Genomic DNA, 20,255 nt, shown 5'->3' on the forward strand with positions numbered 1-20,255 from the left:
ATTAACATTAATGCAATAATTAGTAAAAGGGCAAAAGGAATAAAGTAGAAAAAGCCAATGGTTGAGTGATTTCATAAACCGTCATGGAAAGAAAAATTTCAAATTATGGAAGGAAAAGAGGATCAATGGTCCAACAGCCTCAAAAAGAAGAGCCATGAAGAGAAAGCTCTGATATTTGAAAGGTAGCAGATTATTTGCTGAACTTCAATTAGAACAGCTCCAGCTGGAATATCAGGGTAAAAGTTTGATGGATAAAATTAAGCAGTTTGTTGACAGAAGTTTCTGGAAAAGAGTAGAAAGGCTTGTAACTATTTAGAGAGAAAAGGTTGTGAGTTAGGAATAAGTTAACATATTGCATATTATTATGGAGGATCAGATAATATTGACACATTAATAAAAACCGAGCCCATCAGAATGGGTAAGTGGTTTTCTTTGGGAGTGCTTAGGAGATCCACTCATCTGATGAGAGAAAAATAACAATTAACTTGAAACAGGAGTGGAAAGAAATGAAGATCCTCCTGAGTGCTTTTAAAGTGTTCACTTGGAGTTTCAGACTAGGGAAAGGAATATCAATAGCTTGAGAGAATGCAAGATTATAAAGTGCCCTTGAGAAACTTTTACAGGAAAAGACTCAGACACAAGTTAAGACAATAGAATGAATATATAATAACTACTATAAGAGTGATATAAGAAGTATTAAAGTGCTCAAAAAGTGAAAATAATTAAACTAGGGTGATTAAAAATTTGATGGAAATGATATTGATGGACTTTTAGGAAGGTTTAAGAGAACAATCATTATCTTGCTGTTAGCTGAAAGTATTTCTTCCTATTTAAATTTTTTATTATATTTTGTAAATTCTTGACCTGCACTGTTAGGGTTTGGGAAAATCTGTTCCATAAAATGAGCACTCAGGTCCTTAGAAAGAACCAAAACACTAGGCAGCGTGATGAATCCTCCAAAGAATGACCAGTCATAGTCCTAGAGAACTGTTGATACTTCTGTCCTGATGACAATTGAAAGTCAGGTTCAGCCTTAAGATTGGAAACAAGCATTTGAGTATTAGTGATTCAATAGGATCAGAGCTTTAAAATGGAAAGGGAAAATAATCTGCTCCTGAATACCAGACAGGAATAATAGGATTTGGGCAAAGTACCAGGAAAATATTACCTCTCTAAGTAGCACAGCCTTCAACAAACTAAGTGGAAATTTGTGTAGTTAACTTTTCACTAGTCAGCTTTAATAACAGGACATGTGCATAAAAGCCAAGCCAAATGGAAAGAAATGAATAAGAGTAAAGAAGACAATTTTCAGGACTCAGGAACAGAGCGACAGGCAGCATGGGAAGAAACTGGTGGTCAGTGCAGCACAATAAGAAGCCAAGGAGTGAGATAAATGTATCCTTTAATTCAATAACTAGAGGATCAAATGTTAGGGTATGCATAGAAAAGAAGTAATAATGTATCCTGGGGTTAACCTGGGTTCCCCCAAAAAGAAATCATTTTAAAGACACTCTGGAAGGAAATAGAATCTTAATATTGACACCAACTAAAAGTCATCTTGGGTATCTAGCCTGATATCCTATGTAGGTATGTTGCACAAACACAGAACTTAAGGGATTTGCATGGGGATATTTAAGAATGAGAACAGAGGAAGAGACTAGAAACAAAGACTTAGCACTACTAATAATAAAAAATAAAATATTAAATAATAAATATTTAACATTTATAGCAGCAATTTTCAACTGGTATGCCATGGCATACAAAAGAGGCACACTGGTGTGTGCATAAATTTTTAAAATATGCAACACCTGACTATTTAGTCAGGGATATTGAAGTCTTTTCCCTTAGATTGTGAAAAAAAAAAATGATAACAGCCAACACAATATTAGTTGTCTGACTGCCCTCTCTTAAACCATAAACATATAGGTCATATAATAGAGCTGCCTCTTTAAAAAAATGTTCTTATTGATTTCACAGAGGAAAAGAGAGGAAGAGAGAGCTAGAAGCATCAATAATGAAAGAGAATCATTAATCGGCTGCCTCCTACACGCCCCACAATGGGGATGGAACCTGCAATCCAGGCATATGAACTGACCCAGAATTGAACCATGGCCTTCTGGCTCATAGGTTGATGCTCAACCTCTGAGCCACACTGGCAGGACAATAGAGTTGAATCTTATTGATCATGTTCCCTAATAAGATTGCATCTGGTTGGTTAATTCTTGGTACCAGAAATCCTTACAAATATAGACACCTGGTTTTTCAAAAAGTCACATTAGAACAAAAAGGTAATTGCTATTATTATTTTTTTGTAAACTAATCAAAATTATATCCTTCTTTGTCAGGTGAGCAAAAACATATATATTTGGTGTGCTGCAGTATTTTCCTAATTATCAATAGTTTAGGTGTACCGTGAGATGAAAATGGTTGAAAATCACTAATTTATAGCAATATCCAGCAGATGTTAAGGGATGCTGTCAGGAGCATTTCTCACAAAAACATCTTTCAAATCTTGGAGATTAAATCTTTTCCAAAAACCACACAAGTGGACATGCTAAGCTTGTGGTGGTGAATTAAGTGTTTATAAACACATAGAGTCATAAATCAGGGGATACCTAAAACAGCCAAGTAGATTAGTGGAAGAGAAAAGATGCAGAGAGACCATGCAAGAGTCATCAAACCAGTTGAAAAAATACTAACTTGTGCCATTTCTTCAGTGGAAAAAAATGACTCATGAAATACTCTCTATTTTACCTGCATAGCACTGGTGGAATTCAAAGCTTCTTTGAGAACAGAGACATGGCTCAGTCTCTCCATGTAGCATTCAAGAACTCGTTGTAAAATGTTAAAGTAAATCTAAACCACTAAGAAAAAAAAGAGCCAAAAAAATCAATCCTTCCCAATTCCCTTTGGTCTCTGGTAAAGATACTAAATGCCAGAAAAAGTTCAGCTCAAATGTATGGAGGATTTTCTCAATCAACTCCTCATTTATTTCTGTTTCCCAAATCCAGGTTGATGCTGTTCTCTTAAGGGCTCCTCAAGATACCTTCATATTTTAGGTCTCTAGTATATTTACCCCATACAAGAAAGGCAATGGAAATCTTCTGAGAGGTAAGATATAAAGGGAAATGTTCTATTAATAATTAAAAATACTTGGTAAATTATCTATGCAGACTGTTTCCTATGGAGGTAAATGGCATTCAGGTCTTCTTCAGTCCAAATGCTGTTGATGCAATAATGTTTTGAAAGGTTCTCCCATGGGTAACTTGCTATTTTCATCTTTCTACTGAAACCATCTTTGTTCCTACATGTGCTATATTTACTACCAAAAATTCCTCTTTGATCCTGAGGAATAAGGAGTAGCAGTTAAAGTCTTATGCTTTGGAAGCTTCCCAGCCTGCATTCAAATTCAGATTCATTCACTGAGCCTGTTTCTTCTCTGTGAACTGGGACTACTGTTAACTCAAAATGGTTGAGAAGATTAAATAAAATTATGCTAGTAAAGTGCTTGAGAAATAGTAAGTTGTGATGATAGCGGTTATTATAATTATTATAATTATAATTACACTTTCCAGCAAGTATAATTCCTATTTAATCTGTCTATTTTTTACTGCTCCTCAAAGTGCAGCTTAAACTCCCCTTTTCCCAATTATTTTACTACTTACTATATTCACATTCTAACTTACACATTTAATTAATGTAATAATTTTAACATTTGATAATATACTGTTATACATAAATTATTTAATTAAAATGTTACTTTCCTGTAAATAAGTAATGAATTTCAGGCAAAACTCACAACTTTGTTTTATATATATATATAAAGCATTAAACAATTGCCCAAATATATATATATTTGGATTCCTCTTACAACTTGCCATTAGTAAGGCACACCATATTATTCAGTAAGTGTAGGCTGATTAAATATATTATTTTTCATCTCTAAAGTGATTACTGTCCAGGCATTGCTATTAATAATAAATTAAAAAGGTCTTATCAACTGTCATATATTCAGATTACTTCAGGGCATCATCCTATTGAGATAATTGAAAAGTTGATGTTTGTTTCAAAAAATATAATTCTCTCTCAATAGACTGTAGACTTTGGAATATCCTAGAAACATTAACTAAAGCATCTATATCATTATTCTAATGATTTTCATGAAAATGACCATAAATATGGGAAAATGAGAAAAAAGTCTACAACAGCCCTCAAAGGTGATGTCATTAATGTGCAAAAACTTGAGGAACTTGTGCTTAATAGAGTGCCAAAGGAATTCCTATTTCTCTTCTATTAAAGGGCAGTGTACTTAGGAATTAACTAGGAAAAATTATGTTACAACCTCACTGACACCTTTAATTTGCAGGGCAGGGGGTGGGGCTGTTATCCCAATTAACTAGCAGAAAACTAGCTAGGAAGCTACCCTGTTTCCCCAAAAATAAGACAGTGTCTTATATTAATTTTTTCTCCCAAAGATGTGCTAGGTCTTATTTTCAGGGGATGTCTTATTTTTGGGGAAACACGGTAGATTTCTCTTGATAATAGTGCTTGCAATGAACAGAAAGTTCTACCTTTGTAGAAGAGATTTTCTCCAAGGGAATAATAATCAAGAGGATGACAGAGAAAACCAAAATAATCCTCAAGGTCAGGCCTCTTCTGCTATGAACTGATGTCTGCATTGGCTAAGAAATAAGAGCTGGAATGCATCTTTCTCAGGAATCCATTCATTGATCCAACAGCTTCTGTCTGGATCCTGTGGTCACAGCAAGTATACTAGTAAAGTGAGTTTTGCAGAATGGGTCCTAAAAGCATGTGTGTGTGGCAAAATATTGGCTGGCATAGCATGGGGATTTTGTTGGAATAATCACTCCTCTCAGAAAAATAGAGAAAAATAAAATAAAAATGCCTATGAAACGATTCAACAATATAAGGGGAAAACTTAAAAAGGGTTGGAAAAACAGTATAATAACAAGTATTTCCTAAAGCTAGTAGAATATAATGTGATTTTTATAGGTTTTATAATTTCTACATTTATAAGATGGTTCAAGAAGGTAGAGTAACTAAGAGAACAGAGTAATAATTGCAAAGAAAAATAATCCGAGATCATGAAAAATTGCATAGGAATAAAATCTTATTTGATAAATTAAGAAGCAGTGAAGCCGAAACCGGTTTGGCTCAGTGGTAGAGCATCGGTCTACGGACTAAAAGGTCCCAGGTTCGATTCTGGTCAGGGGCATGTACATTGGTTGCGGGCACATCCCCGGTAGGTTCTCTCTCATTGACGTTTCTAGCTCTCTATCTCTCTCCCTTCCTCTTTGTAAAAAATCAATTATATATATATATATATATATATATATATATATATATATATATATATATATATGCAGTGAAAAACAACTAATAATATAGGATAATGAATAGTTCTGTCAAATGACTATCATGATCATGGTTAAGAAGAGATGAGATATAAGAACAGCAGATGCAGGATCTTCTATAAAGTACAAGAGTCTCAGAAAGGCACACATGTACAGATTTAAAGCATTAAACAATTGCCCAAACAATATTTCTAAGGTAAAAGAAATCCTTGTGTCTGAGTCAGCAATCACTATGCACCAATGAATATTTAAAAAGAAATGAATACAAGCTTAACTTTTTCTGTATTTTCAAGTACAAAGAAAATAATATGAAGCCAAATATGAAATACTTAAAGTAAATTATGATGATAATAATAATAATAGCAATTAATAAAGGCTGAATTTTCCCCCTGCACCACCAAATACCAAAGATAAGCAATATATGTTCAAAGGAAATGATTGTGATGAAAACATTGCATAGTCAGCCATGTTTTTCATATCTGGGAAAAACAAGATGTTCTTAAGCATTCAAAATTATAAGAGACAGGATATGCACACTTCCTACTGAAAGGAGTTATGAGAAGATATACTTTATCACTTTGTGAAATGAAAACAAATAAAGGACTTATGGTTGGAGAATAATTGTAGATCAAATGCAGAGTTGACAACAAATAATAGCCTTTAAGTGACTATGCCAATATTTATTCCAGAAATCAAATGCATGCTACCTAGTAATTTAATATTTTTATTTTAGCTCTGAAACCCTATGTACTATCAACAAGAACTGGAAATGCTATGATAGGAATAAAAAGAGTTAGAAATATAACAATAAATCCTGAGCTGGCTAAAGAGTTATAATCAAAATAAATATATTCTGTGATGGCACATATTGGGAATATGTCAGTGCTTTCACAGTTGATATAGAATATTACAGCAATTCAAATAAAAATGCTTAAAAATAAAATATAAAAGTAGTTTTTGAAATATAAATTTGTTGAGGAGGAGCAAGTCTTATGAAATTTTATGTGAAAATAAAAAACTATGATAATTAAAGCTGATTGTCACTGGCACATATAATAAAAAAAAATTTAAAGTGAAGAAAGCACAGAAATAATTTAGTATAGCATAAATTTCTATCACTTATTGGGGAAAAACACAAAGAACCATTACAAATTAAATATTGGGTCAATTCAGCAGATTCGTAAAAAATTATCTCTAAAATAGAACAAAAACCTAGAAAGCCTTATAGTTTTATCGCATAACATTATAAAATAAATTCCATGTAAAGACTTAAAGAAATCATAAATATTATTAGAGAAACTATTGGTAAGGATTTCTACTATTTTGTGGTAGAGAATATCTTTCCAAATATGACCAAAGGTAAAATTACACAGGAATTAATTTCTAAAATCAAGAGAAAAATTTAAATCAAATTAAAAGACAGATAATAGCCAATTAGAAGTACTTTTCAAGTATATCCTTGAAGAAATAATTATATCCTTAATTGGTGAACAGCACTTAAAAATCAAAAATATCAATGAAATAAAAAAAATTTGACCACACTTCTTCATTAGTGGGCACTTCCCTGTCTCTAGATAAATTCCTTGTAGCCCTTCCAGCCTTTTAAATCCTCTAACACCCTTTTTATAGCATCCTCTTCCCTGACTGCCTGTCTTCTTCTTGTAGGCATGGCCCTTGCCTATCTCATTTACCTCTATGTCTCAAGTCTTTAGCACCTGAATTAATGCATGTTAATGTTACTGTTGAAGAATATAAGAATTCATCATTCAGTACATAGAAATGCTATTTAAGTAAATGTAAAAGCTGCATTTCAGTATAAAGATGCGCATTAAAAATAAGATTAAAATAACAAATGACAATGTTCACAGTTGGCAGAGATACAGTCAATAGATGAGCACTTTACTACCATTAATGGGAATAAACATTGGTGCAGCTTTCTCCGCCATCTTTGAACCTATAGAGACCTGCTGGGAACAGGACTTTCAAAACAACAAATGTCCAAGGCCTTCTTTGCTGACCAGATCATAAACAGGATCTCCAGAACCAGAGGCAGCACACAGCTCTTCTCAAAACCTAAGGAGTTTAGGTTGGAGATGGAACTGAATGCTACCTAGACAAGAGATGTGCTAATGTGTACAAAGCAAAGAACAACACAGTGTCTCCTGGTGGCAAACCTAACACAACCCGGGGAAAGATAACCCCTGCTCATGGAAGCAGTGGCAGCTTTGTGCCAGATTCTGAAACAACCTTTCTGCTAAGGGCACGGGACACAGAATTTGTGTAATGCTGTGCCCCTCAAAGATTGAAATCTTTTGAAATATCTATACTAATAAAAGGGTAATATGCAAATTGGTTGGGACGCGCTCCCAGTAACGACCAAACAACAGGCTGCATGAGGCAACAAAGCTGGCAAGAAGGTTAGTGAGGGACAACCAAACAATTGAACAGCAAGATGAATGGGGGAACCTGGCCGGCAGGGGGGGTGGGGAGCAGTAAAAGGCAACCAGGCCAGCAGGGATGGGGGGCAGTTGGAGGCAATAAAGCAGGCAGGCAGGTGAGCAGTTAGGAGCCAGTGGTGCTGGATTGTGAGAGGGATGTCCAACTGCTGGTTTAGGCCTGATCCCCAGGATTGGGCCTATGCTGGCATTCAGACATCCCCCAAGGGGTCCCAGATTGGACAGGGTGCAGGCTGGGCTGAGGGGATCCCTCCTCCCCAACCCTGCTGTGCACAAATTTTGTGCACTGGGCCTCTAATCTATAATAATAAAAGTGTGAGATGCAAGTCAACTGAAGGAATGAACAGCATAACTACCCTATGACCTCTGGATGACCATGCTATGACACCCACTAGTAGTGCCAGGCCAGCGAAGGCAACAAGATTGGTCAGGGGCCCAGCCATCTCCTCACAATCACCATCGCCCCAAGATCTCCCTGCAGAAGGAGGCACAGGCCTGTGCTGAGGGACACTCCCCCGCTTCCCCAAGTGTACAAATTTCATGCACTCAGCCTCTAGTAAATAAAAAATAAAAATAAAAAGTTGATTTGAAAAGAAAAGGTGCAACTTTTCTAGATGTTATCTCTAAATTGAAAGACTAACATTCATACTCTTTGACCCAGGATTGGTACTTGTAGAAATGTTTCTGAAGAACTTAGCATGAAAATGTTTTGAGATTTTCTTAGGATGTTTACATCATCTCAGCATTGTTGGCAATGAAGAAAATGTGATAATTTAAATGTTCAACATTAGGTCGTTGGTTAAATAAAGTGAACTATATTAATTTAATAGAATATTAAGCTTTCTTTATGATTCTGTGAAAGAATACTTAATGACATGCAATATTTTCCATGACTTAAAAAAAATGTGGATGATACCATATAATGGGCCAAACCTCATTATCCAACAAAACTGCACAAGGAACAACATTAATGTAATGATTAAAATGTTCAAAAATTGCCAAAGCCGGTTTGGCTCAGTGGTAGAGCGTCGGTCTGCGGACTGAAAGGTCCCAGGTTCGATTCCGGTCAAGGGCATGTACCTTGGTTGCGGGCATATCCCCAGTAGGGGGTGTGCAAGAGGCAGTTGATCAATGACTCTCTCTCATTGATGTTTCTAACTCTCTACCTCTCTCCCTTCCTCTCTGTACAAAAATCAATAAAATATATATTTTTTAAATGAATGTTCGAAAATTGCTTAGTGTGATAATAAAAATAAGGTATAAAATAGACCCACAGGCCCTGAACTGAAATGAATGGCACTGAACTAGCATGTCATCTCTTTTTTTTAAAGCAAAGGGTTTTTATTTGCTTGTTTGTTTTTACTAATTTTTAGAGAGAGAGGAGGGAGAAGGATAGAGAGATAGAAACACCCATGAAAAAGAAGCATCATTAGTCAGCTGCCTCCTCCATACCCACTCCTGGGGACCAAGTCCACAACCCAGGAATGTGCCTGACCTGGAATCAAACCAGTGACCTCTTAGTCCCTGGGTTGATGCGCAAACGCTGAGCCACATGGGCCAGGTGAAAAGCATGTTCGTATTCTGTAGGACAGTTGTTTCTCTTAGGTAAGTTAAGCATGCCTCTTGCGTTTTTAATTTAAACAATTTAGTTAGTTAGAAAGAGGGGCAGCCCGTGTTTAAATAATGAATTGTGGGTAAATCTTTTCCAAGAGGCGGCACTTCAGAGTCAGGGCTGGAAAGCGGTTTCTTTTTCAGCTATGAGCAAGGGGGAGTTTCAGGAGTTTGGCTTGGAGATCCAGTGTTAACATTATCTCAGTCTCCACGAGAGAAGCTTACAGAAAGCCCAGAGAAAGAAAAAGGATTTATTTACTTTCTTACCTACTTGCAGCCATCAGCCTTTCTGTGTGTGGATTCCAGCCTCCCATCTAGCCTGATCTAGCTTTTGTTTTTGTTTTCCTAGTAACAGAGTCTGTGTTCTTTAGCAATTATACAAGGAGGTGACATGCATCGTTATTTTGTTAAAATGCACAGATTTTCCCCAAAATAGCCCCCTCTTCCTCTCCTGGCAAATCCTATCCACCACTGCCCAATAAAATCACTTGTCAAAGCTGGTGGTTGTTATTTTCTTCCTTTAAATACACATATCAGAGAAAAATCACTGTAGATTCACATTATTCTAAACAATTTATGAGAAAGTCTGGCTGGCTGTATTTCCCAGTAGATAGGATTGGGCCATTTTTTATAAATGATTTATTATTGTTTTCCTCTGTAGGCTTCGATAAATGAGACAGAAAAATCAAAGTTAATTACATAAAAACAAATCAAGTTCTTTTTCTTTAAAGTACATATATGTATATATTTATATACTACTGCATTTTATGCGTGTGTTAAATTTTCATATTCTTCACGCATATGTATAAATACAGATCAGTGATGTCCTTTAAAAAAAAAAACACATACACACACTTTATTTTCACTCATATTTAAAGATGTGACTATAAAAGGCACTAACTAAATGGAAAACAGGAAAGCATGCCAACAGCCAAGCCGACAGGAGACATCTGAAAGAAATTAGACACATTTTCAGGAGTACTTTTCCATTCCATCCCCGTGCCCCTGGCTAGCATGTTCTTTGTACATTGGATTCCAGCTTCGGAGCAACTGCCAAACACACAGGACCAGTGCATGGGCCTCATGTCTCCTTCATTGATCAGATACAGCCGCTGAGACTGGGGCCAAAATTGTGTGCCACTGATTGTAATGACTTTGTATGTGTACACACACACACACACACACACACACACACACACACACACAACACATAGACACACACACTTTTTGCTTACTTTTTGTAAAAGGGGAAAGAGGGTAGAGAGAGAGGGCTTTAAGATTTTCAAGAGATAAATATCCTTGAGTCCATCATAGGACTTCAGTATAGGGCTTGCTATATAAGAGCAACGATAAAGCCTATAAACTCAAAGTTTGTCTTTGGACAGAGTATACACCTGTTCCAGTGTCTCTTGTCACTCCACTCCCCACATCCAGCAGCCACTCCTGCCCCCTGGTCAGGCCACCTAACCTGCTTCTATTAAAACTTGCATTGCTCATAAGTCATACTTCTAAAACTTCTTTTCCTGAGCTGTTGGCAGTCTAGAAAGGGTCTGTACCTGCTGTTTGCCTGCAGAAGTTAAGATTCCTAGCTTCTTCCTATTCTGCTCTGCTCTACATGACAGAGCATGGATCCTTGCAAATTCTATTTTCTGGACACTCTTGCTTCAGGGTTAGCTTTTGCCCAGGGCAGCACTGGTGGGGAATTGTAGGACTAAAATAAGAGGAAACAAAGGTGGCTCTTCCCTCTGTTTGGTTGTTGGTGAACCAGTGAGCTGTTGCATCTCCTTTGTGACCCCAGCTGTCTCAGGTATCACCACCTTCCCAGCTTCCATCTGTTGCTGGTGGCTCCACCTTCTAGGATCGGTAACCTCTCATTTCAGTATCTGATCAGACCTATGGGTGGTGGTGGTGGTATTTTCCCCTTGCCAATCTCTGGGCCACCTTATCATCTCCTTTGATAAATTTCTGTCAGCTGTTACAATACCCTAATAGCTAACCCCCATACTAACTTATCTAGCGTAACTGCATGTAGTGGTGCAGGTCCAGTGCAAGGCTGCTGCTTTGTATCCTGGAACAGAAGCAGAAGGTCCTCCATGCAGGTTATATCCTAAATGGTTTGACCATGTCCTTCCCTGATTTGGAGAGGACTCTCGAGCAGTACACTCTAGAACCATTGGAAAATCCTCTTGACCTCACATCTGTGTCCCTGGTTATCACACCATGACATAGCAAAGAACAGAAAACACTCCCATCACAGTAGCTAAGCAGCATGGGGAAGAGGCAGCTACCCAGTCAGAGATCCTCCAGGAGCAGCTGGCAGTGGTGCCATGTGCTGGGGGCCCTCTTCAAATCCTCACTTGAGTATATAGCCCCCACTGAGTCAGAGACAGAGTATGTCATACACTGCACCAAACATACCTTCCCTGACCACATATTGTTTCAGTTTTGACCATACAAAAACACTCAACGGCCATACCTTCAAGAAGCTGACAGTGCAGATGGAGCCCCTTGAGACCTGCTACAGTCTGGTGGCACTATCCAAGGAAGACTCCACAACTGTGGCCTGTACATCCAGGTGTATGATGAAGTTCACGGTCAAAGATTGTGACCTCACCACTGGGAAGACTGACAATGAAGGCTCTGAGGAAGAATAGGTGCTGGAAGATATGGAAGCCACTATAGCTGATCACATCAAAAACATCATGAAGCTGAACTTTGAAGCAACCTAGGATGAGGTAAGGGATGACTTTGAGAAGAAGGAAACATTCACCTTGTCGACCACCAAGGCACTTGAGGAGGCTATGGCAAATATTTTGAAATTCCTGGGAATGTACCTTTGTGATAGGTCAAAGTGCCAGATAACAAAAACACCCATAGGTTATGCCTGGCTGGTGTGTTTCAGGGTGATGGTGACATCCTGATGCACTCCCAGCTGCTGCTTTTGGACACAGGTACGATGTAGATGACAGCCAGGAGTTCAGAGGAGCTGCCAGTAGACATTATCTTGGCATCTGTGGGCTGAGGCCAGCCTGCACTAGCCCTACTTCTACCCTTTCCCCCAATGCTACAAAAAAGTTGAATCTTCCTCCCATACTCAGGGAAAAGTCCTTCCTAAGCCTCTGTATTTTTTTTTAAAGAATCATTGTTGGTTTGTTTATTTGTTATAAATTTTAACCTTTGTCCTAGGGGGTAACTTTGTTTTCTTCTTAAAGGATAATTTTAGCTTATTCTAGAACTTGCTGCCCTACCTGACAAAGAAGGACATTACAAATTAACAAAAAGCTTGTATCTCCTCTTGAATTTATTCCAAAAGAAACCAGCTTATCCCTGTAAATGAATCAGCATGTATTTATTGATAAGTAAAATATCTTCATTAAAATTTTTTCTCTACTTAACTACCTAAGGTAGATTCTGTTTTCCTTATTTGACCATGATTGAGACAAAGAAAGGAATGCCAAGTGGTCAGAGTGCAAAGAAGTCAGCTTGCCCTAGAGGACTTGGGGCTGCCTTATTCACTTAATCACAGTGCTACCTGACAATGCCAAGGTCTGTCACTGCTTGTTCCACTGGCTGCCTGGCTTAATATCTCAACTTTGATGAGATATTTGGAAAAGTGCATGATATTTTAAGTTGGCCAGGTTCTAACTGCATGCTATGAGAAAATCTCTCCTAGTCTCAGTTTTCTGCCCTCAAAATACAAAGCATTACATGTCCTGATGATAACAGATGTGGAATCATTTTATTAATTGTACAACTCTATTCATTAAAGAAGCATATAAGGTGCTTTACAAATCTGTCCCCATGTGCATGTCAGAAAGTTTCATACATTTATCAGGGATATTTTCATAAGCACCATTCCTTTCAAGGGGGACTGATTCATTAAATATGCTAAAGACGGGGGTTATAATTAGGTTACCAAAATAGGGGGGGAAACCACATTCAATGTAACTGAAGAATAATATAGAAGAGGTTTAGTGCCTGATTTAGACTAGAGACTGCTCTTAACTAAATAGATAAGATAGAAAAGAGTCATTTTTAGTTCAACATACAATTCTGGGTTATTGCCAGTATTCTTTGTACTTGGCAGGTTTTTGTTTAACTAGATGGTTAAGAGCTCATAAATAAAGTAAATAAAATCACATTTTTCTGAGGGACTTTATACCTCTTTAGAAAGCATTATATATAATTAAGCTGAATCCATAAAAATGAATATACATGTGTGTGTGTATATATCCTATCTAATAAAAGAGTAATATGCAAACTGACCATCACTCCAACACACAAGATGGCTGCCCCCATGTGGACACAAGATGGCTGCCACAAGATGGCCAGCAGGGGAGGGCAGTTGGGAGGGACCAGGTCTGCAAGGGAGGGCAGTTGTGGGTGATAAGGCCAAAAGGGGAGGGCAGTTAGGGGTGACCAGGCTGGCAGAGGAGAGAAGTTGAGGGCGACTGGGCCTGTAGGGAAGGGCAAATAGGGGGGGGGGGGGGGGGGAGAGAAAAGTTAGGGGTGACCAGGCCTGCAGGGGAGGGCAGTTAGAGGCAAACAGGCTAGCAGGGAAGCAGTTTGGCACCAATCAGGCTGACAGGGAAGAGGTTAGGGGCAATCATGAAGGCAGGCAGGTGAGTAGTTGGGAGCCAGCAGATCCTGGTAGATAGGGCCTAAACAGGCAGTCAGACATCCCTCAAGGGGTCCCAGATTGGTGCAAGCTGGGCAGTGGGACACACACCCTCATGCACGGATTTCATGCACCGGGTCTCTAGGGAAAAACAAACAAACACACACACACACACACACACACACACACACACACACAAACACCTTTTTTTTAAAAAAAAAAACACCTTGAATTGGAAGACAGAAAAGTAATGATCTGGTATATACATCTCCTAATGTTCCAATAATGCCTTGGAAGAAAGCATCCCACAACTCAGTGGTTTATAACAAGTATTTGTTCTTTTCTCACTCTTGGGTCTACAGTTGCCTGGAGCCCTGCTTAGCTTGGCTCCAGACTGGAGTTTGAATTCAGATCTCTTCCACGGGTTTTCTCATTGTTTTGAGGACAGTGGCTATTCCTGGTGTGTTTTCTTAGCAAATGACAGGAGTGCAAGAGGGTGATCAGAAACATGAGACATATTAACATTTTGGTCCAGAAATGTCAGCTTGACATCAGCTTGACATGGTAAAGCTTAGCACAAATGGAGCTCTGTCCACTCCAAAGGATGGTATCATGAAGCCTCAGGAGATAATATGAAAGTGTAATTCTTGCACAGGGAGGGCATGAAGATTTATAAAGATCTGCACTGCCACACATTATTCTAAGTAGGGCAATATGCTAATTAGACCGGGACACCTTCCGGGAGACCTTCAGATGTCTTTCCGAACAAAGCTATGGAGGCATGGCCAAGGCAGAGGCAGTTAGAGGAGATCAGGCCAGGAGGGGAGGGAAGTTGGGGTGATCAGGCCAGAGGTGGGGAGAGGAGTTGGGGGCAAGCAGGCCAGCCTGGGCGGTGGGGGTGGGGGGGAGGCAGTCTGTGGAGAGCAGACTGGCAGGAGAGGGCAGTCAGAGTATTAGGCAGGCAAGCAAGTGACTGGATAGGAGCCAGTGGTCCTGGATTTGAAAGGGATGTCCAATCCTGTGGGATCAAGCCTAAAGCAGCAGTCAGACATCCCCCGAGGAGTCTCAGATTGGAGAGGGTGCAGGCTGGGCTGAGGGGCACCTCCTTAACCCCCCGTGCATGAATTTCATGTACCAGGTCACTATAATAATAAAGGTTTGACTCAAGAAATGGCTAAAATGAATAGGATTGCACTGGAAAACCATAACTATTTCAGAAGACAAGCATTTTAAAGGATTTTTAAAATCCTAAATTTATATGCCTGGTTGATATTAATTACACATGAATTATTTTCATGTGAATACTAATAGAGACTTGGAATAGAAACATTTACTTAGAAACATTTGTTATCCAATTAAGTTGATTTATTACATATAGACCATATTTTGATTAATTAGACATGTCATTATTTCAGATGGCCCTGCAGGCCAATTTGCTCCCATTTTCTAGGGCTGATAACACAAAAATTGCTATTTGCTCTGATACATCAGGAAACAACCAGGCTTGGCACAATACCCAGAGCCTTGTTTGAGATCAGGGCATCTGGTTTCCAGTTCTGGCTCTGCCACCTCATTACCACGTGACTCTGCACAAATTGATGGTTCTGTGCCTTTCTTCCTCTGCACAATGAGGAGGATTCACAGCTGAACCACTTCACTCAAGGGATTAGAGAAATGATCAAAGGCGATTCCATGTGTAAAAGCACTTTGACAAACGAAGTCCTAAGCACATTGAACAGTTTCATCGTAAGGGCATGCTGTAATTGGTTTTATTATTATTTAGGGATGATGGCCAATTGATCCAGAGACAACTGCTGTCAAAAAGATAGTTGATTATACTCACAGATGCCAAAAGAGGGAGGACATGTCACGCCATGGCAGGCCAGATGGGGAATCGCTGGGGCCGGCCATGAGGCAGAGAGAGAGGGATGAACTGTGGATTTCATGGAAAAGAAAAGTTAAGCAGAGCATGCAGATGTAGGACTGGTTAATTTGAATAATTTCAGCAGGCTCTGGGGCATAGGGGAAGCCCCTAGTTTTCTGGTACCTGGACCTGAGGCAAATATATAGTGGTCTGGAGTGTGAGCTCTTGAAGGATTTGGGGGGTTTGAAGAACCTAAATTGGTTTGTATTTAAAAATGAACCCCCCAGGATGAGTGAGGCAGAAGGCCAAGGCAAGATGACTCGGGGATATTATCAAGTTGTACAGAATAAGACATGTCCAGTATAGACATGAAGGCCAAGTGTGAAAGCATCAAGTTTGCAGAAGTTTAGACACATGATTAATACTGGGCAGGGTTGTATCCTTCTAACAGAAGTCTCCCAGAGCATTCATCTTGCTTGTGTGCTTGGGGACATAGGAATTATGTCACTCTAACCTGTATGTATCTTCAGCTGTCTAATAACCAATTTATAAAAGACATTCACCTGCCTACACATGTAAAAACTGAGAGGTAGAAATTATCTGAACATAGTTTCTAAGATGGAGCTAGATTCTTAATTTTACATGCTTAAGAAAAATAAGGTTCAAAGTCGGAGAGGAGAGAAAACCCTTCATAATCATGCATTTTCCACAAAGAAAGCCCTCTGTAGAAGTGGCACTAAAAAAACAAAACAAAAAACAAAAAAACAAACAAAAAAACAAACAAACAAAAAAAAAACACCCGAAAGCTAAAGAGCAAAGCAGTTGTAATGAGTCGAAAACATGAATTTGAGGGAAAACTGGGTCTAGATTCTAGCTTAAGTTTAGCCATAATAAGGCAAAGTATTACTTATCTGTTAAGAAAACCTTCTCAAGTTGTATTTGTCTTCATGATATAGTCTGAACATCTTGAAATAATGTCTAAGTCATTTTGCAATCTGCCCCACAACCATACCGGTTTATCCATTCAGCCTATTTTTTGCCTTTCTAGTTCAGATGTCAGCCATAAGGGATTCAAACACAATTTTGTAGTTCACTGAAAATGACTTGGTGTCCTTGGACACTCACTCCCTGAGACTTGCAATGAATGTTCCCTTTCTGCTCTCCTGCTCACCCTCCTAACTGGACTTAGAGTCCTATTGATTCTCAGGGCCTGAGATTTCTAACCCAGCTTAGATTTCCCTTCTCTGAGAAGCCATTTTTGACCCTCCACTTTAAAGCAGGGTTTGATGTATAATATACTGGGCTAGATATAAAACACCTATGAACAGAGGCTTACTCGTGTGCTAATCAGTCTCTTTCCACAAGAGTCTGCAAGTTCTATGAGAAAACTATTTTTTATCATTGTTTAGTCCTAAATACCAAAACCTTGACTGGTACTATGGGAGTTCTAAATATTATAAGTCCCCCAAAAAATTGCTGGATCCTGGGGCTGGGCTAAATACCTCTGCTCTGTGTCTCTAAATTTTCTAGAGGTCGATACTACTGTTTATGCATTATACTTCAAGTTTTTTGAGGACAGAAACAGTGAATGATTCAATTTTGGTTCTCTAACTTCAAATGCATTGGTACAATTTACTCAGAAATTATACCCATTATGTTTGTTATTATAATTATTATGATTAGTGTTTTTGAAAAGATGGATCAATAAATAAATAAAATGCAAAATAAGACATGATCAGATCTGAAGTAGGAGGAATAATGGGGGGTGGATACCGAAATACTTACCATGTCTTCCTCATAGTATTTCCTGCCTCCTGCCTCCACCAAATATCAGGATAAAATAAAATTGGTCAGAAAACATTACAATCACCAAAAGTGAATAAGGTAAAACATTATTATAAAAACCATTAAGATAAAATAAAAGTTGGAGAATATGATTTCAATGTTCACTGGATGGCACAATTTGGATTGTACCTGTTGGTAAATTTGTGGAAGTTTAATGACTATCTTTTTTTTTTTTTTGAAAGACATCTATGTTTACGGATTATTTATTGCCTGCATTGATCAGAAAACTAAGGCATTGATGTCAAAGTAACAATGCCTATAACTATAACGAGGACAAGATGTTTAATGTCCTAAAGGGATCATATGTATCACTGTGCAGTTTGAAGCTGATTTTTAGGATAAAATAAAAAGCACATACATACTTGGAAAAGATGCATTACAATACTGGCTCAAGTTTATCCAATAGCCTCATGCAACAGAAGTGATGACATTCCAGGGAGAGAATGTTAACTACTACTTCTCCACAGGGGTCACTGTGGCTAAATCAGGGAGTGAGGGAGCCCTGGACACTTGCCAAGTGCCATCCCAAAATCAAGAGCTTCACTCTTTAATGCTTGAACTTCACTGTTGTGTAAGAGCCTACCTAGTGACAAAATCTTGCCATCAGCTTTTCTCATTGTACTGTTAGCCCCTGACACTCCCAGTCATTCGTTGAAGTGCCCACCTCTCTTGCAGCACTTCTCTCTCCTCCAATTACCACTTAGATTGATGACATGGGCGTACTCTGAGGGGCTTTAGGACAGGATAGGAGGTTGGTGAGGCATGGCAGAAGAAGAAAGAATGACCAAAAACAAATATAAAAAACTTACAACTTTTTTGAAGACTGTTCTGTTGGCAACCTTAACTTTTAAGGCAGAAAGAGAAGCCACCAAAAGTTAATAAAGGGATATTTTCTTTAAATTTTATTTGGGATTCTTTTCCACTTTTTCCCCCCCAAATGATTTTTCACATGATCTCACACATCTAGAGGAAATAATGAACAACACAGACAGACCCAGAGAAAGAGAACTAGTGAGCAGACTCTCAAACCTCAGAGGGAAAATAAGGGGGGATGGGATAAGGGGAAGAGATCAACCAAAGGACTTGTGTGCATACATATGGGCCTAGCCAGTGGCCATGACAACGGAGGGGGTGAGGAGGATGGCGGGGGGCATATCTAGGGAGGGGTTTGGGATGGGAATGGGGGAATAAGGACAATTATGTGAGACCATAATCAATAAAATAAAAAAAAGAGAGAGAGCGAGAGAGAAGCCACATTTCTGTGTTTCCTCTCTTCATTACTGCAGGGCATGAATCTACTTTGAACTTAGTCTATCAGATGAGCTTGTTCCATACCCAAAAGGCATTATTATCACCCAGTTCATAAGTGTTCAACATATGGACATCATCAAAACCCAAACTGGCTTTATGTTCCTCATTTCTAGTAAACAATTAAAGAAATCTAATCAAGACACATGCCTGTGTCAGGGGCTAGGCGATGCACCATTAAATGTACCACTGAGTTGTGTGCAGAGCTCACAAGACTCCACACACTCATTTTAATTGTTTTACACAGACAAATTGAAAGACCAAGTCTCTTCATTAGAGTGTAGCTCCCATAAACAACAACAACAAAACAACAACTCACAAAGTCATGATGTGAAACAAACTGTATCTTTGAATCACATCCATACTGGCATTGTACAACCATAGCCTGATTGTATTGTTAATTAATTCTCCAAATGCACAATAAGCCAAAGGAACAATTTGAGAAGAGTACTTGTCATTTAATTAGTAAATTAAGTTGTTATTTTTAACTCTAATGTTTCTCTATTTAATTAGTATGTACTATAGGCCCAAATCTCCCACCAGCTGGATAGTTTCAGGACAAATGGCTTAGCATTTTTCTTCCATTTATCAAGCCAGTAACATTTCAGAAAGGGGTTGAGCTTGGGTGGTAGGAAAGGAAGTCGAGGGAATAAGATCAGGATAAAGTGATTGCTGTAGAGAATGATCCATTTCAGGGAGAAAGAGGAGGAAACTTCTACTTCAAGATATTACTCTAATATCAATAGCATTGAATAATACAGCTTAAGGATGTTTAAGGCCCATCTAGTCCAGGACTTATTTCCTTAAAGTTGCAGAGCTGAGGGAACTTAAGGGACACACTGAAGCCATATAGCTAGTTAAGTAGACTGGCCTGAACTACCATTAGGATTCCTGACTGCAAGTATAAGGTTTTTCAGATGTCCATGTTCTCATAAAAAAGTGTGCTAAGTGTAATTGTAAGAGTGTATGGTAAGGTATGTGTAGTACATTTGAGAAGGGCTTTATCATTTGCAGTACTATTTCACAGTCTTGGAATACTGAGATTTAACTGGATTAAGTTTGGCTTTAATGCATTACCAATTAATAATTCATATCTCTAAATGAAGAATTAGTCAGCTTGTTTTATTTCACATTCTGGGAACAATTCTGTCATTTTGGAGCAAGGATCCATGAATGTT

General features: G+C 38.4%; 1 pseudogene; it reads left to right on the forward strand.

The window, feature by feature from the left end:
- Nucleotides 1-9,383: 9,383 nt before the first annotated feature.
- Nucleotides 9,384-12,493, forward strand: LOC118707852 (annotated as a pseudogene).
- The last annotated feature ends 7,762 nt before the right edge of the window (nt 12,494-20,255 follow it).

This window comes from Pipistrellus kuhlii, unplaced genomic scaffold, assembly GCF_014108245.1.
Source record: "Pipistrellus kuhlii isolate mPipKuh1 unplaced genomic scaffold, mPipKuh1.p scaffold_m20_p_6, whole genome shotgun sequence".
Lineage (NCBI taxonomy): Eukaryota > Metazoa > Chordata > Mammalia > Chiroptera > Vespertilionidae > Pipistrellus > Pipistrellus kuhlii.